A 16436-nucleotide genomic window follows, 5' to 3' on the forward strand; every position below is an offset into this window, starting at 1 on the left:
AACCCAGAACAAGTGAATTAAACATTTTCATTCCAAAGTGTTCCAGAAAGGGCATGGGAAATGGCAATATTGCAATTCAGTCAGAAGATTTTATTTCACATTTGAGGATTTTATCTTGTAATTTAAAACTGTCCTCAGTATTCTTTTATTTAGTGTGTGGGTGCAAGAACCCAGAAAAAAATCCATTTTTCTCCCCTGCTTTTATTCCTCTTGTTGAACTTGCAGAACCATTCTTGGTTTGTTTCTTTTTTCAAAAAGAGAAAAATAACAAAAGTGGCAAGGAAAGCCCTTCACCCTCTAATTTGAGAAAAACAGGTGTTGGCCTGTTTTTACTCCAGTGAGGTAAAGTGTTGTTACTGCTGAACAGAATGACTTTTTCTGTAAAAATGAACTCCCTGATGTGGACATTATACCAGCATAACTAAAATAGAATCAGATTTGTTTTCTCCTCACTCACAGTAGCTACAACTGCCAACTTTTCTGTGCAAACAAGCCACCCTAGTGTCATACCTGGATCCTGGTTTTGCAGAACCCTTTGAGACAGCTGTCCTTGCCCATTAGTTTCAAGGCATTTCTGTGGTTGCCTAGACAAACATACAGTGGGGTGGCAAATGTAGTCTAATCTGGCTATAGTGCCCCACTGCCACTAAATTCAGGAAGTTGCACAGCCTGGAAGATCTCTGGCTTGCAAATACTCTACCAGAGACCCTAGTGAATGTGAAGTCATAGGGTTAATTTCAATTTACTAGAGAAATTTCTGTTTATAATGCCAGAAAAGCTGATGGTAGTATCGGCCTGGATGTCTCAATTTTTATCTATTCTTTCTCTTTCATAGTATTATTTGCTCTCTTTTCTAGGTCAGATGATAATAACTTACCAGGGAGCTGTTAATGTGGAAGAAGGTATACCATAGAAGCACAGAATCATCATAGAATCATCATGGAATCATCATAGAATCATCATAGATTCATAGATTCATAGAATGGCTTAGGTTGGAAGGAGCCTTAAGTATGACTTAGCTCCAACCTCACTGCTGTGGCAGGGACACCTTTCACCAGACCATTTCACTGGTGGTATCTTATTTTCAATACATGTACATCCTCACTGTGCTTTTTGCAAGGACTGGGGCTCATCATGAACAGCCTAGTTTCAGTGTATTTTTGGTCCTTTTTTTTGTCTAAAGCTCATTTACACTTTTTTTTTTTTTTTTACAATCTGTTAATATTTCAGGATTCACACTATCAACCCTATTTTCCCAGACAGAAGTTACCAGAGGATATGGTATAAACTGTATCAAAACTCAAAGAGAAGCATCATGCATGGTAAAATTTGCTAGAATACAATCATCATTAAATCATCCATGAAGTTATATTGAAATTATTTAAGAAATTATAACTTTGATTTTATTAATTTTGACTTGAGAGAGACTAATTAGAGCGTGTTCTCTTTGTCACTATGATTGATACTCTATTGTCTTGGCTGAAAATCTTCTGTTGGAAACACTACAAAATATTTTGAAGAAATAATAATAAGAAGTGAAATAGGGGGTGAGAAATACCAACTATGTTAAGTTTAGTGATATAATTTCTCTCTCCCATCAACAGCTACTCATACAAGTCACGTCTAAGGAGGTCACAATCACGTGATTTGTTCCTCTGAACACAAAATCTTTGATTTTCTGCTGCTATCCATAAATTCCTTCACCCTGTATTTAGAATAGTGCTGTGAGGACTTCTTCTTTTCTAGAACAGATTGTGAGGGCTGAAGAGATTCATATTTTCTGCAAACAGCCAGCCATTGTTGGAAGTTAGTTTCCTTCCTCATATCCTGGTATGGATGGAAAGAGAAGTTTATTCTTGGCAGGACTCTTCACATGGTCAATTTTTTCCACTTTTCCAATAAAGGCTTTTGTCTCTGTGTCTAGAAATGAGAATAGTCTCAAAATTGAGACAAGCCATTATGTAATGAGATCAGAAGGAAACTCTTTCTCCTATGCTTGTAAGCTTCAATTCTGTCTCTCACTAGTTATTTTTAAGGTGTGTATCCTCATGACCCAAGGCAATCCATAAATTGTACATTACTAAAAGCCTTGAAATGGCTTGAGATAACAGACTTTCCTGTAACAAGAACAGACTGAAAAAAGATTTCCAAGAACTTTTATAAGTTCCTGTATTATTATTTAATTATTCCATTTCATCTATAATGGCACAACCATGAGACAGGAGTTCAATTGTAACTGTTTGGCACCTTCAAGCAGGCCTTCCCCTCTGTATGGAGAACTAGGTTCTTTTTGCTTAACATAATTTTTCTATGTTAATGTTAATGTTAGCCATCTTATCCAGACTATTCCTTTCTCCTGCTAATTTTATAGTCTGTGGACAAAGCAACCCACCACACCTCAGCAGGCCGAATTACCTCAGTAATTTTCAAAATTCCTTGAACAAGTGTCGAAAGAGTGTCTAGCTGGGGCAAAACACCAGTTCTCAGATGACAAAACTTAGATTGACAACATGAGTCCTATCATAAAGGAACACAAATTGCATTAAGAATCTTCCAAAGTATTTTAAAACTTTTATTATTAAATGGTGTTATTTACTTTCATGAAGTAAACTTGCTTGTCAGCATTTTATATGTGGATTTGTATGAAGAATGTCTTCAAACATATGAGGTATTTTTCTGAAACTGGTGGGATCATTGAAAAAGCTCTTGTTTGCCTTCCTAATTCTCCCTTTGCTGCCATTTAAGAGTGGTAAAAAATGTGCTCACTTTAGCTTGGACAGAGATAGTCCAAACTAATTCTATGCTTTCTTTCCAAGTAGTCTGATCCAAAAATCTATTGAGGTCATTGATGTTTAAATTGGTTTTGGCCTCCAATGGAAACATATAAGAGCTCATTTTGTAGCTTCAGGCCTTGTGCTAGTACCAGGCATAAATGCTATTTATCCTTTCCATGCATAGAAATCCAGCTAAAAGAAGCAGCCAATTATTTTGGTCCAATTTTTCATGGTCTTCATGGAAATGAAAGAAGGGAACAAAATCCACTTATTAAAACTGGCGCATCTCCATTTTATTCAAATGGGTCACAGTTCATTTCATACATTCCTAAAAAAAATATACTTCTGTTGGGAGAATAAGCAGGAGTAAGATTTATCATTATCTAGAATGACGTACTTGTGGATGGACACCAGTTTTCAACGTACTTTTAGAATATTTTTCTTCTAAAATATTAATAAGTATGGTAAAATGGAACTTTTCCTGTTTTATCCTCTTCCTGGACTACCACAACATATTCAAGATGACTAAACCATTCCTAATTCAGTTCTGCATGATTCAATCAAACACATCCAATTAAAATATTAGATGACAAAACATAAAATAAGTTAAAAGATTAAAAAAAAATCACCCTTCCTCCTCTAAGATTAGCCATTTGAGAAAAAGCTTATTAAATAAAACCCAATTAGTGACACAGTGAAACATTCCAAATAAAATCCCTTACTGTTACCAAGTTGAATGTTCAGACCTTGCTACAGATGAGTAGACATACTGCTCTGGCATGGGCTTCAAAATGTAATTATAGATGTCAATCAGGGAGTCTTTATGTTTTAATACTTAAGTTTTTCACTGTCTCCCTCTATCCTTCCCTCTCTCTTTTTTTTTTTCCTTGAAATCTTCAGTGATCTCATTAAGTAATGGGTTTAAGTTTTTTGATCCATCACTGATCATAATGGCCTCTGCTTCTCATCCAAGCAGACCTCTTGCAACCTCTACCTGGATGTGGAAGAAGAAACAGATCCTTCCTTACGCCGCTTTTTCTATAGTTCTTGCACAGCTGAGTGTCTTGACTACCTTTATTTTTTTTCCCTAAACCCCCCATTTCTCCATTATAGTGAGAGCTGTTGTTTCTTTCATAGAATAAATATTCAGAGGTCTGAAATCCAAAACTTTATAAAACATTACTTGAAAACCATGGCCTTGTAAGTGCATTTGTAAATGTCTTTAGCCAGTATGTGTGCTGTCATACCTTTGAGACAAATTTTTTTCTTTTTTGGACTTGATTTTAAGCAGAATTTGTTTCACAAGAAAAGCTGGCCAGAAAATAACTAATTTTTATGTGTTACTGTTGGGGGTTTCCAGTGCATGCTGCAGCTGGGTCAGGGCAACCCCTGGTTTCAATGCAGGCTGGGGGATGAGCAGATGGAGAGCAGCCCTGCCCAGAAGGACTTGGGGTGCTGGTGGATGAGAGGCTGGACATGACCCAGCCATGGGCACTCACAGCCCAGAAAGACAAACACATCCAGAGCCATGGTCAGCGGGGCCAGGGAGGAAATTCTGCCCCTCTGCTCTGCTCTGGTGAGACCCCACCTACAATGCTGCATCCAACCCTGGGGTCCCTGCACAGGAAGGACAGGCATTTGTTGGAGTGAGTCCAGAGGAGACCCCCAAGATGACCAGAGGGATGGAACACCTCTCCCATGAGGAAAGGCTAAGAAGAACTGGGATTGTTCAGGATGGAAAAGAGATGACTTCTGGGTGATCTAATTATGGCCTTCCAGCACCTGAAGAGAGCTTACAAGAAAGATGCAGAGTGACTCTGAGGGCATGCAGTGACAGGACAAGAGGAAATAGCTTTAAAATGAAAGAGAGTAGGTTTAGACTAGATGCTGGGAAGCTGGGAAGAAATTCTTTTCCAGGCATAGAAACAGATTGCCCAGATAAATTGTGGATGTCCCGTCCCTGGAAGTGTTCAAAGCCAAGTTGGATGAGGGTCTGAGCAACCTGGACTGCTGAAAGGTGTCCCTGCCCATGGCAGGGCTGTTGGAACTAGATGATCTTTATGGTGCCTTCCAAGCCAAGTCCTTTCCATGCCATGATTCTATGAAATTTGCCCTTGTTCTTCATTAGAACAAACAGTTAAAGAAAGAGTCCAAAGTGTATGGGAATGAGGAAATTCTACACTCCAAGAGCCCATACTCTGTATATAAGATGAAATAATTTCTATCAAGAAGAGAAATTAAAGGAGAGGGATATATCTGAAGTATCACAACAGTTGGAGCAAAACTTTCCCTGAAGTATTATCTTAGCATTTGTCTTCAAATCATCAAGATTTATATGTGAGAGCTGGAACTGTGACTTTTATAAAGCTTTGAAAAGTGTTTCAAGTATTCTTTTATGAATCTCTTTGTTTCTTTTTAATTTCACTGCATAAATAGACAACATTTTCTAGCATTGTCAAAAAGCCATTTAGGCAAGATATTATTTTAGTGCTCTGTTTCTAAACTCAGCTATATGTCAGAGACTGTTCAGACCTTCTTAATGCTGACTGTAATTGCCATGATGAAATTTGTGGCTATGTCCTTTGAAATAGGATGGCTTCCAGAAGAGGAGCAATGATTCCCTCCTGACATAGGAAACCACAAGCAAATATTGCCATGATATACACCCATTATTGCTGACTATTTTTGACAGTGTTCTCTCCCTCCATGGCACTGCTATCTGTACAATAAATTTCCCTCCTTTAGGTCACAAAAATCTGCTCTGGTGAAATGTTATAGCTGCATATTTGTCAAGAATTGTCAGAGATTAAATCTGGTTAGATTTAACTTAACATGGTTAGAGTGACTAAAGCAACCTCAAAATACATATCATATTTGGACTGCATTTTTGTTACTCTTGGATACAGCTGCAAGGATCTTGGTGAAGGGCTACAACTAGGTTGGGTTGTTCAGGTTCCTTTCAGCCCCCTGCTCATCTGTCAGTGGTGAGATAGAAAACTGATAAACTGGTAAACATGTCCACAGCATTAAGGAACTGAAGATTTTTTCATACATGTTCTCATTCCACCTTTGAATTGAAGTGAAACCTTTCAATGCTTTCCATCTAGCCTTCAGTAAAAGAGGCATGTCCACTTCTCTCTCCTCAGGAACTAGAAGAATGGGTACACTCTCTCTTTTCTCTTCTGATGGAAAGTATCTGGTTTTGCCTCTCAGTTCTGTCCTCCATGTAAGATATCTATTTGGGATATTTTGGTTTTTTTTTTTTTTTAATGAAAACAGGTTTTCCAGAAGTTGTTGGTAGGTTTGTTTTGGTTTTAGTTATTTTTTGGGTTTTTTTATACATATGTGTGATTAATCCTAGTTTCAATGTGCCACGGAGGCAGGCAGCCTTCTCTTGCCTTAGGTGATAATACACAGCCTACTTTTCTTCTTTTCTTGTGTTCTCTCCACACACAAATACCAACAGAGCTAAGCCATTGTAAACAAGAGTGTGGGAGCAAGAGCCTTGAATAACCGCTGAAGAGGAAAGATTTACTGCTGAATAGATGTGCTGGCTGCCAGCACTGAGACTCATTTTTCAGCTGTTCTTCAGGCTGTTAAATTATCAACAGGTGTTCCTAATAGGGAAAGTGGTAAGTTGTTGATGCTGCAGTGCTGATTCATTCTCACCCTGGGTGCACCAACACACCTTCAGAGGGAGGTACTGTGGCAACAAGGCTGAGGCAGGCAACCTGCAATGTCTCTTCTTCCAGACACCGTAGTTGTGCTCTCTGAATTTGCTTTCCCCAGAGGTCCCACTTTTACAGTTCGATTGGCATCAAAATAAGGTACTGGTAGAAGCCCATCACTAAGAGGCTGGTTATTTGTCTTGGAGTTAGTCTAAAAATTTTAGGGAATCCATGCTTGGAGGCCAGCTTCTTGAGGATTAGATGTACAGATTAGCATAACTGTGAGCTTAAGTTAAGAAATCTTATATCACTTAAAGCAGGGAACTGAACCAAAGTTTCCAATTTTACAGACAAGTGTCTATTCTTATGGTCATTTAAGTTTCTTTCAAATATAACATTGAAGGCTCTACTAAATTTCTCTTTACAAACAATCTTCAAATATGGATGTCATAGAATCATAGAATGAGAGCAGAGCAGAGGGGCAGAATTCCTTCCCTTGCCTTGCTGACCATGGTGCTCTGGGTATGTTTGTCTTTCTGGGCTGTGAGTGCCCATTTGGTTGAAAAGAACCTTAAAAATCATCCAGTTCCAGTACCCCTGATGTGGGCAGGGACACCTCCCACTAGAACAGGTTGCTTAATGCCCCATCCTCTTCAACATTGCCAGGGATGAGGCATCCACAGCTTCTCTGGGCAGCCTGTTCCAGCATCTCACCACCCCCACAGTAAAGAATTTCTTCCATCTATCTAACATGTATTTTTCCTCTTTCAATTTGAAATCTATTTTGTTAAGCAAGATTATTACTTTCAGGATAGCCTTGGGCCATACACATATCAAAGAAAAAGAAACTGTCCAAATGTGCTTGTAACTAACACAAGCCAGTATCCAAATTTGCTAAACTCTTCTGTTTACATGAAAGAGTTGTCTGAACCAAAAAAGGCAACTGGACTGCAAAACAGGCTCCTACTGATACTATCTGCCTGTGTAATAAATCAAGTAACACTACATTATCTAATGGTCTCTTCTTGTTTAAGAAACAGATCTGTGATTGTGATGCACTTTAGGAAAACCATGGCATCACCCCATTACACTCATGCTTTAGATGACAGATGATTACAGATCTGCTGCCTGCACGTCCAAAACCCAGGATATCAGTATTAGAAATTAGTCTCATATGTAAAATATATGTGAATATGTGAATGATGAGAAGGTTACTGTGCTTTAAAAAAATGTTTTTAAGGAAGGCCACTAGTGGCAGGGAAGCAGTGCCAGTGTGGGCACTGTCTTGTACAGCTGAATCTGATGATTGGACCATTCAGGCCTGTATTTGCCCTCAACAGCAGCTTTTACTTTATATTTCACAGGGAGATAAGGCTCATGAACAGATAGTCAGACTGATATCCCTTCTAAACCACTTTGTTGTTGATATGGTATAAAACCCTGAGCATTTTCCATATCCATATCTTTGAATGCTTCTGAATTACTGATTCTACAACACTTTGTAGCATGGAGTTTCATAAGGGAATGTGTAGGATGGGAAAGCTTTTCTCATGATCAGCTTTCAATTTTCCATATTTAGATTTCAAGTCTTGTTTGTGAAAAAGATTTTCTTCCCTTTACAGCACATTTAGACGCCGTGGGTACCTTTTTCATAGCAGATTCTGCATTTTTATTTTCTAAAATTAATAACATGAATGTTTGACTCTCCTTAAAGATACATTTCTTTAAACTTAGTTAATTCCCAGGGGCAATTTCTATCTTTAGCATATAGTTCTTTGTGAAGAACCACCTCTGAAGTAGCATTTTTAGTGTAGGTTTTCTTAATTATCTTTAAATTATTGTAGCTGTGCTTATCTTGGGTTGGGGGAACAGTCTAGCTTTTTTTTTTATTATTTTTAGGATGAAATAGCAAATTTAAAGCCTAGTAAAAATACAAATTATTCCTACTGCATATGTTACTTTGTCAACATCGAATTTCCTTTCCCATTGCAGTTCCCAGTTTTTTAGTTTGCTTATGTGTCTTGGAAAGTTTGATAAAGTCTGATACAGACAAGGGAAGATGAACCTTTTTTCATGTGATGGTGTATTCACTTTTTCAAATGTTACAAAAGTTTTGGTTCTTCCTTAATGTGAGATGAGTTTGTGTGGTTAACAGTAATTTGGTCTTTTCACTAATGAAGAAGACTATATCTGGCTTCTTTGGAATTACAACAAAGACTGGGCAAAGAATGAATTTTAAATTAAATTCTAAACAAATACATGAACATGTTTATCTGGTTAAACTAATTTAAAATTGGATGCAGCATTCTAGATGTAGCATTAAGCATCAGTATCTTTTTAGCCAGAAAAAAAAATATTGTTATGCATCTTCTTCAATCGTTCTTTGGATTCAACTCCATTGAAAGCTCTAGTGTCAAAATAGGGCAAAATTATAATTTTATTTTAATCTAATGTATCATTTACAGTAACTGTATTCAGATCTCAGAAGTCACTGTGGCTATTGTACATTAATCATCACCTCATTACTATGGCACAGTTTCAGTAAAAGCAGTCAGTTTCTATGCTGTTGGGGAGGGCATTTCCACAACTCAGCGTACTTATTTTAAATCAAAAATTACTTATTAATTTCCCGGATTTATAATGCCTAAGTTGAAATAATTACAGTGAATCTCTGATGTTTTTTTGGTCTCTTCCTCAAGTTGTTTCAACACGCTTTTAACCTTCCTGTCACTTTCAGGAATTTCAACACGCTTTTAACCTTCCTGTCACTTTCAGGAATTTTAGCTGTTTAAAGTGCATTTTCAGGAGTCAGATCTCTACCTCAGTGGGAATCCAAATGTTTCCAAAGTGGCTGCATGGCTGATATCAGGAGGATTGTCACTTTCTGGAAATTTTTAAACAGCCTTCCACTTTCAAAAACATATTTGCTCCATGGGAACTGTTAAGAGATTTCAGGACTGGAAAGGCTTCAGGCCTCCAAAAACTGAGATTGTGGTGGGCATGGAGCACACAGTTCTTTAAAATGCCTGTGATGTGCAGAACACTGTATGGCAGTGGTGCCATAAACAGACATGACAAGTACAGCTGCCAATACTCAGCTCTGTGCAACTTTGCCACATTTTAAGGCCTCCAGCCAAAACTTTTGACAGCAGTTTGTCTCAACCTGATGTTTTTATTACATTTGCCTTATATTTAAGTCACAGCTAAAATGATTAATTAAATTAGGGAGGAATTAATTCTGTGGCCTTTTTTTTTTCTTTTTTCTGTAAAGTTTTAGCTGTTCCCAGAAAAAACTGCACTTTGTGCCTCTGAAGAGAACTTACAGCATGGCTGGCTGGTCTCAAAGAGATGTGTTTCAGGCAAATTTTGTGTCCAAGTTTAAAGTGTCTGACAAATCTGTCTTGGAGTGAGCTTAATAGAGGTTTCCTTGTGTGCTGCACTGCAATCCCCTGAGGACTCTCGCTGTTCTAAGCACTCACAGGGGCAGTGCCCCAGGAACAGCCAAAGGAGGGGTAGGCATATGAATTCCGCATCTGCCCTCCAAGTGGCCCACAAGAGGCACTTTGCCATGCAGGGTTGAACAAAACTTTCCCAGCTACTCTTCCACAGCACTGCCAGACAATCTCTGGCAACTGACATGGAAAGCAGAGAGACTTTCATCCTTACTTTCCTGATTTGGTAGTGGGGAGGGACAACTGGGAGGTGCAGAACTAGAGGAGTAGGTTGTACCCCTCTCTGTTAATAGCTGCAGTGATGAGCTGCAAGGCTAGGCAAAGAATTGCATAATTGCATTTAACATTTCTAATTAAAATCTACCCAGGCTATTTCCCTCACAGTGACTTCAACTGCAGTTTCTTTCTAATCCCTTTTCTCTCCCTCCAGAGCTCACTAAGGCCCAGGACAGGCAAAATCTGCTCCTTGCCTAGTCACAGAACAGAAGTCCAAAATCCTAAAGGCAGGGATTTCTGACAGGTGGTGGAAGTGCACACCATACACTGGTACCCTGCATATGATTTCACCCTGTCAGCATCAAAGATACTGGTTTGGTATGTTCACACCATTACCTATTAGCAAGATGTCAAAAAGTCAGAGATGTCTAAAACGTTGGAGAGATATTTTTGCCTGGCTGCAGTATCTGAACTGATAGTAACAAAGGCTCTTGATGATTAGGCAGAGGGACACATAATAGCTATAACTGCTTGAAATTCTTTAAAATAGATGAACTGTAAAAATATGGCATATGCAGAACTCATAATGAGACTTATGTAGAATAAGGAATCTGTGTGCATGTGTTTGGAATGTTATGGCCACTTTGCTGGTGTCTGCCACGTGGGCGTAGCATATGAATTCAAGATTTTCTATCACACCACTTCAGCACATATTTTCTCTGTGAGTTTCAATGTGTAAGTACATTTATGCATCTGTATCTCTCCCTGTGTACCTCTATCTTCAATGAACATCTGAAGAAAAGAAGCATTCCTATTTTTCTAGGTTTTGAGAGAATTTTCCCAGGTATCCTGCTTATCGGGAAAGAATGAAATGATAATATACAAAACAATGCCTGGATCAGCTTTATTCTATTTGGATTCTATGCATAAAATCCATCCACATCCCCCCTCTCCCATTCTACCTGGATATCAGTTAGCTGATGACAAGTTAAATATTTGTCACCTTGGCTAGTTTAATTTAGAAATCATTTCCCCTTAAACCTCACACAATATCTATGATTCCAACCCCAACTATTCCTGTATTCTGTCACTACCAATCAAGCTCACTGAAAAATCATATTTTTATTGCTTCCAAAGCTGACAGTAAGATCTATGTTCACCAAAGAGAAAGGTTAAACACTTTTTCGTCTTATTATTCTTTTCAGATACAATGAAGCATCATGAAAACCCTAGCAGTCCTCAGTGCTGTCATGCTAAATTAACACATTTTTTAAAGGAAAAGCAGAAGATATTTGAGTAATACCTAACACAGTATTTTCATTTTGTCCTTAATTGTAACGGACAGTTGATACTTCCTGTTTCACTTTTCAAGGATGTTGTGTTTGGTTTGGGGATGCACTGGAAGTAAAATGTTACCAGGTCTGGAAAAGAAAAGAAGTGAAGAAAAACCTTTCAGTCTGGGAATTCACCTGTCCAGTTAGAAACACTTATTTTAAATCTCTTGTATGAAATGAGTAGAGGATATCATAAGAAATGAAGGTTTATTTCAGCTATTGGTATGAGAAAGTAGGCACAAATAGCATTAATATGTGTACAGAAATATTTTATTTAAAGATATTAATTACTCATAGATGTTTAATACCTTGTTTTAAGTTTCAAGAAGTCAATAGGTTGCTTTTAATTGTGTGTAACATTTCCCACTGACATTTTCATGAACACATACTACGTATGCTTCTCTTGTTGGTAGCATACCCTAAAGTATCTGCTAACCAACTATTAACCTTTCAAAAGCATTTATGATTCTCTTTGCAACATGTAGTGAGAGCAAAGAGAGCACAGTTGCCATGTGAAAATATATATGAACTAAAAATTCCAGTGACCTGTGGGGGTAGGTATTTAGTGTCAGTTCTTTCATCCATTTTGAACATGTTCTTTTGTCTCTGTTTTCAGTACTAAGAAGTCTAAAGGCAACCTGTGTTAAGTAACATCCCGCTTAAAGATACAAAGGAGGGCATTTTCTGAGAACATTATTGTTTTTTATGTAAAATGAAAGTTATTAACTGATTCATTATTGTAAAAGAGAATAACAGAATGGTTGGGGCTGAAAGGAACCACTGGAGGTCATCTTGGTCCAGCCCCCCTGCCTCAGCAGGTGATTCAGGATTATCAGGAATATCAGGAATATCTCTGAAGTGGGACACTCCAGAGGGTTTCTCTAGGATACCTGGGCACCTGAGCCACTGCTGTCACAATCACAGTGAAAAGAGTTTTCTTGTTTTCAGAGGGTAAGTAACCTCCTTGTTTCAGTTTGTGTCTACTGCCTCTGATCCTGTCACTGTGTACCACTGAAAAGAGCCTCGCACCATCTAACTCGCACCATTCTTTCAGATATTTGTGCATATTAATATTGATTAGGTCCCCGTGAAAATAAAATACAGTATTTTGGCTTTTAATGGTGATTTCAACTTGAAATAGATAAATTTTAAAAGATGCCAATCAGTGGCCTTCGTCAGTAGCATGGCCTTCAGCAATTACATCTGAATGCCAGGCCTGACTTATTTTTCACAGAGAGTTTATCTCTTTATGCCTTCTATTTTCTTTTATTCTAGCTACTGCCATTTGTTACTTCTGTAGAAGCTGACCTACAGCTTTTGTCTCTCTCTCTGCCCTCAGCAGTGCAGGGGCCTGGTGGCACACTGGATGCTTTTTTCTTTGAAACCTTGCCCTGTTGAACAGCTCCTCTATTATTCTCATTTTGGTCTAACCCATCCTACACTTGGCTGTGTTTCTCACAACGTCCTGATTTTCTTGCCCACTGAAGTTTGCAGGATGCAATCTGGGGCTCTGTCTGAGATTCTCAGGGAGCAGCAGTCAGCACTCAGCTAAAACAAGAACCAAGTTTGTTCTAGATTTTGTTTCAGCCTTTTAGAGAATCAGTCTGTGCTATACTAAACATTTTTTGCTACTGGTCTCTCACAGGCTGAGCCCGTGTCCTTGTTATGGTTGGCTGAGCCTGTGAAGGGTGAAAGAGTTTCACCCTGGCAGCACCAGTGATGAATTTTACAAGGAAAAATCACCTGTTCTGCTGTTTCTAGTTCCTCTGCCTTCCATTAAAAGGTTTAATCTCTTTTGTCCTTGTTTCTGAAGCTTCTGCTTCAGTTTGTCCTGTCCTCTGAATTGCTTCTCTCATTTAACTATAATTTGTGGGGCAGACTCACAGATGCCACAAATCCACTCCATGCCTTTGTTTCTATTTCTGTACTATTTTGGTAAGGACAAAGTACTGAAAAATAATAAGAACAAGGTTTTAAACTCACTAACATTCCAATTATTCTTCCATAAATTTTTATTTTCTTTTTCATTACTTTTCCTATTCCATCCATCAATTGCTTGTTATTCTAGGGTGTTCTCTTTATGTTTTGGCCACATTATATGGAGCCCTAAGCAAAGGATCTCTAAAACTTATTTGGAACTAAGTTCTATTATAATATGTAAATATTTAAACATTAAGATATTTTGCATAGCTCTGAGAAAATATTTTAATATTCAACATGTCCTAATTTCTCCAAAGTAAGAGAAGTGCATCTTGTTGCTTTTTTAGATGTACATTCCTTAGTGGGTATAAAGGACCTCAGAAAAAGGCAGATGTATAAGCCAGTGCTTTATTTCTTTTAGGCCCTGGGCAGAAAGAAGAGTGCAGACTGTGTGGAAAGTGATGGATGATGGAAAAGGAGTGCTGATTCATAGGAAGGGTGGGAAACCATAGCAATTCAACTAAAGCCAAATGATGTTGGGAAAAACAGTTTTCTAATCGGGCCTGGACATGCTTATTGTAAAGAGGCATTTCTGAGTGGAAAAACAGCCCTCTGCTTTTAATACAGGAAGTGGAGGAAAGAAAAAATGAAAAGAAAGAAGATTTTCATTTTATTTTTCCCTGTAACATATTTGTCTTTGGTCCATTCATTACTTGTTTGTTTGGTTTAGGGTTTTTTTTTTACAGTTTATAACATGATTTTCATTCTTTCTTCTCATATTTATTCCCCTCAGCCCAACAGAGTTAATGGAGATTCTTAGTATTTCCAGTTTCAGTTCAATGGGTAGGCTCGGTGGAACAAAGGATTATTCAAAATAATCAGGATGGACAGATTCTGCCCTGGCACTTTTCAAAGGATTCTTTCTCAGGGTTAAAGAAAGAGAAATATTTTGGCTGACTGTCTTCTTTAACTTCTGCCTACTTTGTATTTGATATTTGGGAATTATCCCAAATGCTGTCCAGTTCTCTAAGGGGCTGCCTGAATAGGAAATGTCTCCTACATAAAGCAGTGTGGCTTTAGGGGAAGAATTGCTGCTTGGTGTGTTGATGTGCTTTCTGCTGATGTAGTGGGGTTCCGTACTTTATAACTGTCACTTTGAAATTTTTCTGTGGACTACTAATAAAAATGGGGATTAGGGAATACTGCTGATCCCACTCCAAAACAAATATTCCTACAGAGAGAACTAACATGCAGTTTGTTTGTATCTGCTTGGAATTTAAAGAAGGTGCACTGCAAATAAAATGGCAGTGGATTTACTACTAGAGGGTTTTTTCCACTTCTGTTTTGCCTCAGCCCTACAGGTACAAGATTTGCAGTTGTTCCAAATCTTTCACATACTGGTGCTAACTAGACTGACCTCCTTGACAGTGAGATGCAGTGAGAATGATTTTCATCACACAATCAAGAGTAATTTCCATTTCTGCATTTTAATTCTTCCCTTTCCACTTTGAAATTCTCTCTCTTCCTTCTATCATAAGTAAATATTACTTCTATAGGGTTAGGATAGTTAAACACATGCATATAAATGGGTTGGTTTCTTTGAGATTTTATGAATCTCTTCCAGTTCTGTACATTTTGTTAAAAAATATTGATCAAATTAGGCTCAGAGTTGACTGGCAGTCATTGCTTCTGTAGCCAAAGATGTAGAAGAGTTAAATTGCAAGCACAATTTCTTTATCCGAGATAAAGTGGGCAAGACCTGTAGGTGCACACCAGCCTCAAAAATTAGGATTTGCCATTGACTTTCCAAATGAAATAACTGTCCAGCATCTCAGACACAAGCATTTAGACCTGAGTTTCCTAAGGGTTTCCATGGTATTTCAGATGAGCTCAGTAAATTAATATTGGAATGTCTGGGACTGCTGTATGTTTTTTTAAATCTATGTACTGCATAACTTTTGCAGAAGCATTAGGTTTATTCTCCTTTTTCTTTTTCCTCCCATACATTGTAGCATACTTGCTGTTATATAGTAACATATTTGCTGTTGCTCCCAAGCCAGAGAAGGTTTGTTGTGTGTTGTTTTTAAAAAATATTGTTGCTTCGAGATTTATAATATGACTTTCAATCTGGCTTACTTGTTGTACTTCCAAGTACGAAAGAGTTCTTTTTATTCCCTTGGGGAACTGCTTAATTGGGATGTATTAGAAAATGTATTGTGTAATAATAAGAACTGTTTATATAATATGAAATCCCCTCACAGGGATTAACCAAACCTACCACAGTCTCAATAGAAATAATATCAAATATTTTCAGTTCAAGGACATATGTCATGCTAGGGGTTTTTGGTTTGTGGTTTTGTAATAGTGAGGATGTTCTTCCTTTGTTGCGGTGTTTTGTTTTGGTTTGGTTTGGGTTTTTTTGGAGGGGGTTTCTTTTTTCTTTGGAATGAATCATCTCTTTCTCTCCACTGTATAAAACAATGTAGACAGGCAGGCAGAACTGTACATAAATTATTATTTCAGGTAACTGTTACAACATCAAGGCTGTCCAGGAAATTGCACTGTCATCTGAAATGTTCACCAAGTAATGGGCAGCCATTTTCTCAGAGAAAAAGGTCATAAAGAGATGAACTAATGATAATTAATAACAATTACTGTGTCAGGCCTCTCTTGGGATTTTTAACATCATGATCAAGGGCTAAAAGGAGTTGCTTGGAAGGAAAGATTTGTGGCTGGAGTCTGTAAACCCCACAGGTATTGCTTCCAAGAAAGTGGATTTCATCCCCTTCTGAGGCACAAAGCACTTGACATTGTTTTACTTAGTCAGTAAACAGTGTGCAAAACTGTTTTCTGTTTTAGACAAGTCCCTTCAGTCTTCCTTGGTCAAATGCACCAAACATGGAAAACTGTGGCTTTACAACACAGAGCTTTTGAAACACAGGCATTTAAATATCACCTCTGCTGGTCTTGTCAGTGAGCTTTCATTTTAAGGATGGAGATTTTCATGTGCATCCTTCCGAGCTCCATTTGCTCTTCCTAGAAAGCAGAAAACAAGTCTGTGGGCTGCTGCTG

The 16436-nt window shown here is 38.0% G+C and overlaps 1 long non-coding RNA gene across 1 annotated transcript in view; it reads left to right on the top strand.

Annotated features, from left to right (window-relative positions):
- LOC119700792 overlaps positions 1-16436 on the top strand; it is a 55410-nt gene that overhangs the window by 8773 nt on the left and 30201 nt on the right. The gene's annotated exons all lie outside the window — the stretch shown is intronic.

This window comes from Motacilla alba, chromosome 4, assembly GCF_015832195.1.
Source record: "Motacilla alba alba isolate MOTALB_02 chromosome 4, Motacilla_alba_V1.0_pri, whole genome shotgun sequence".
Taxonomy (NCBI): Eukaryota; Metazoa; Chordata; class Aves; order Passeriformes; family Motacillidae; genus Motacilla; species Motacilla alba.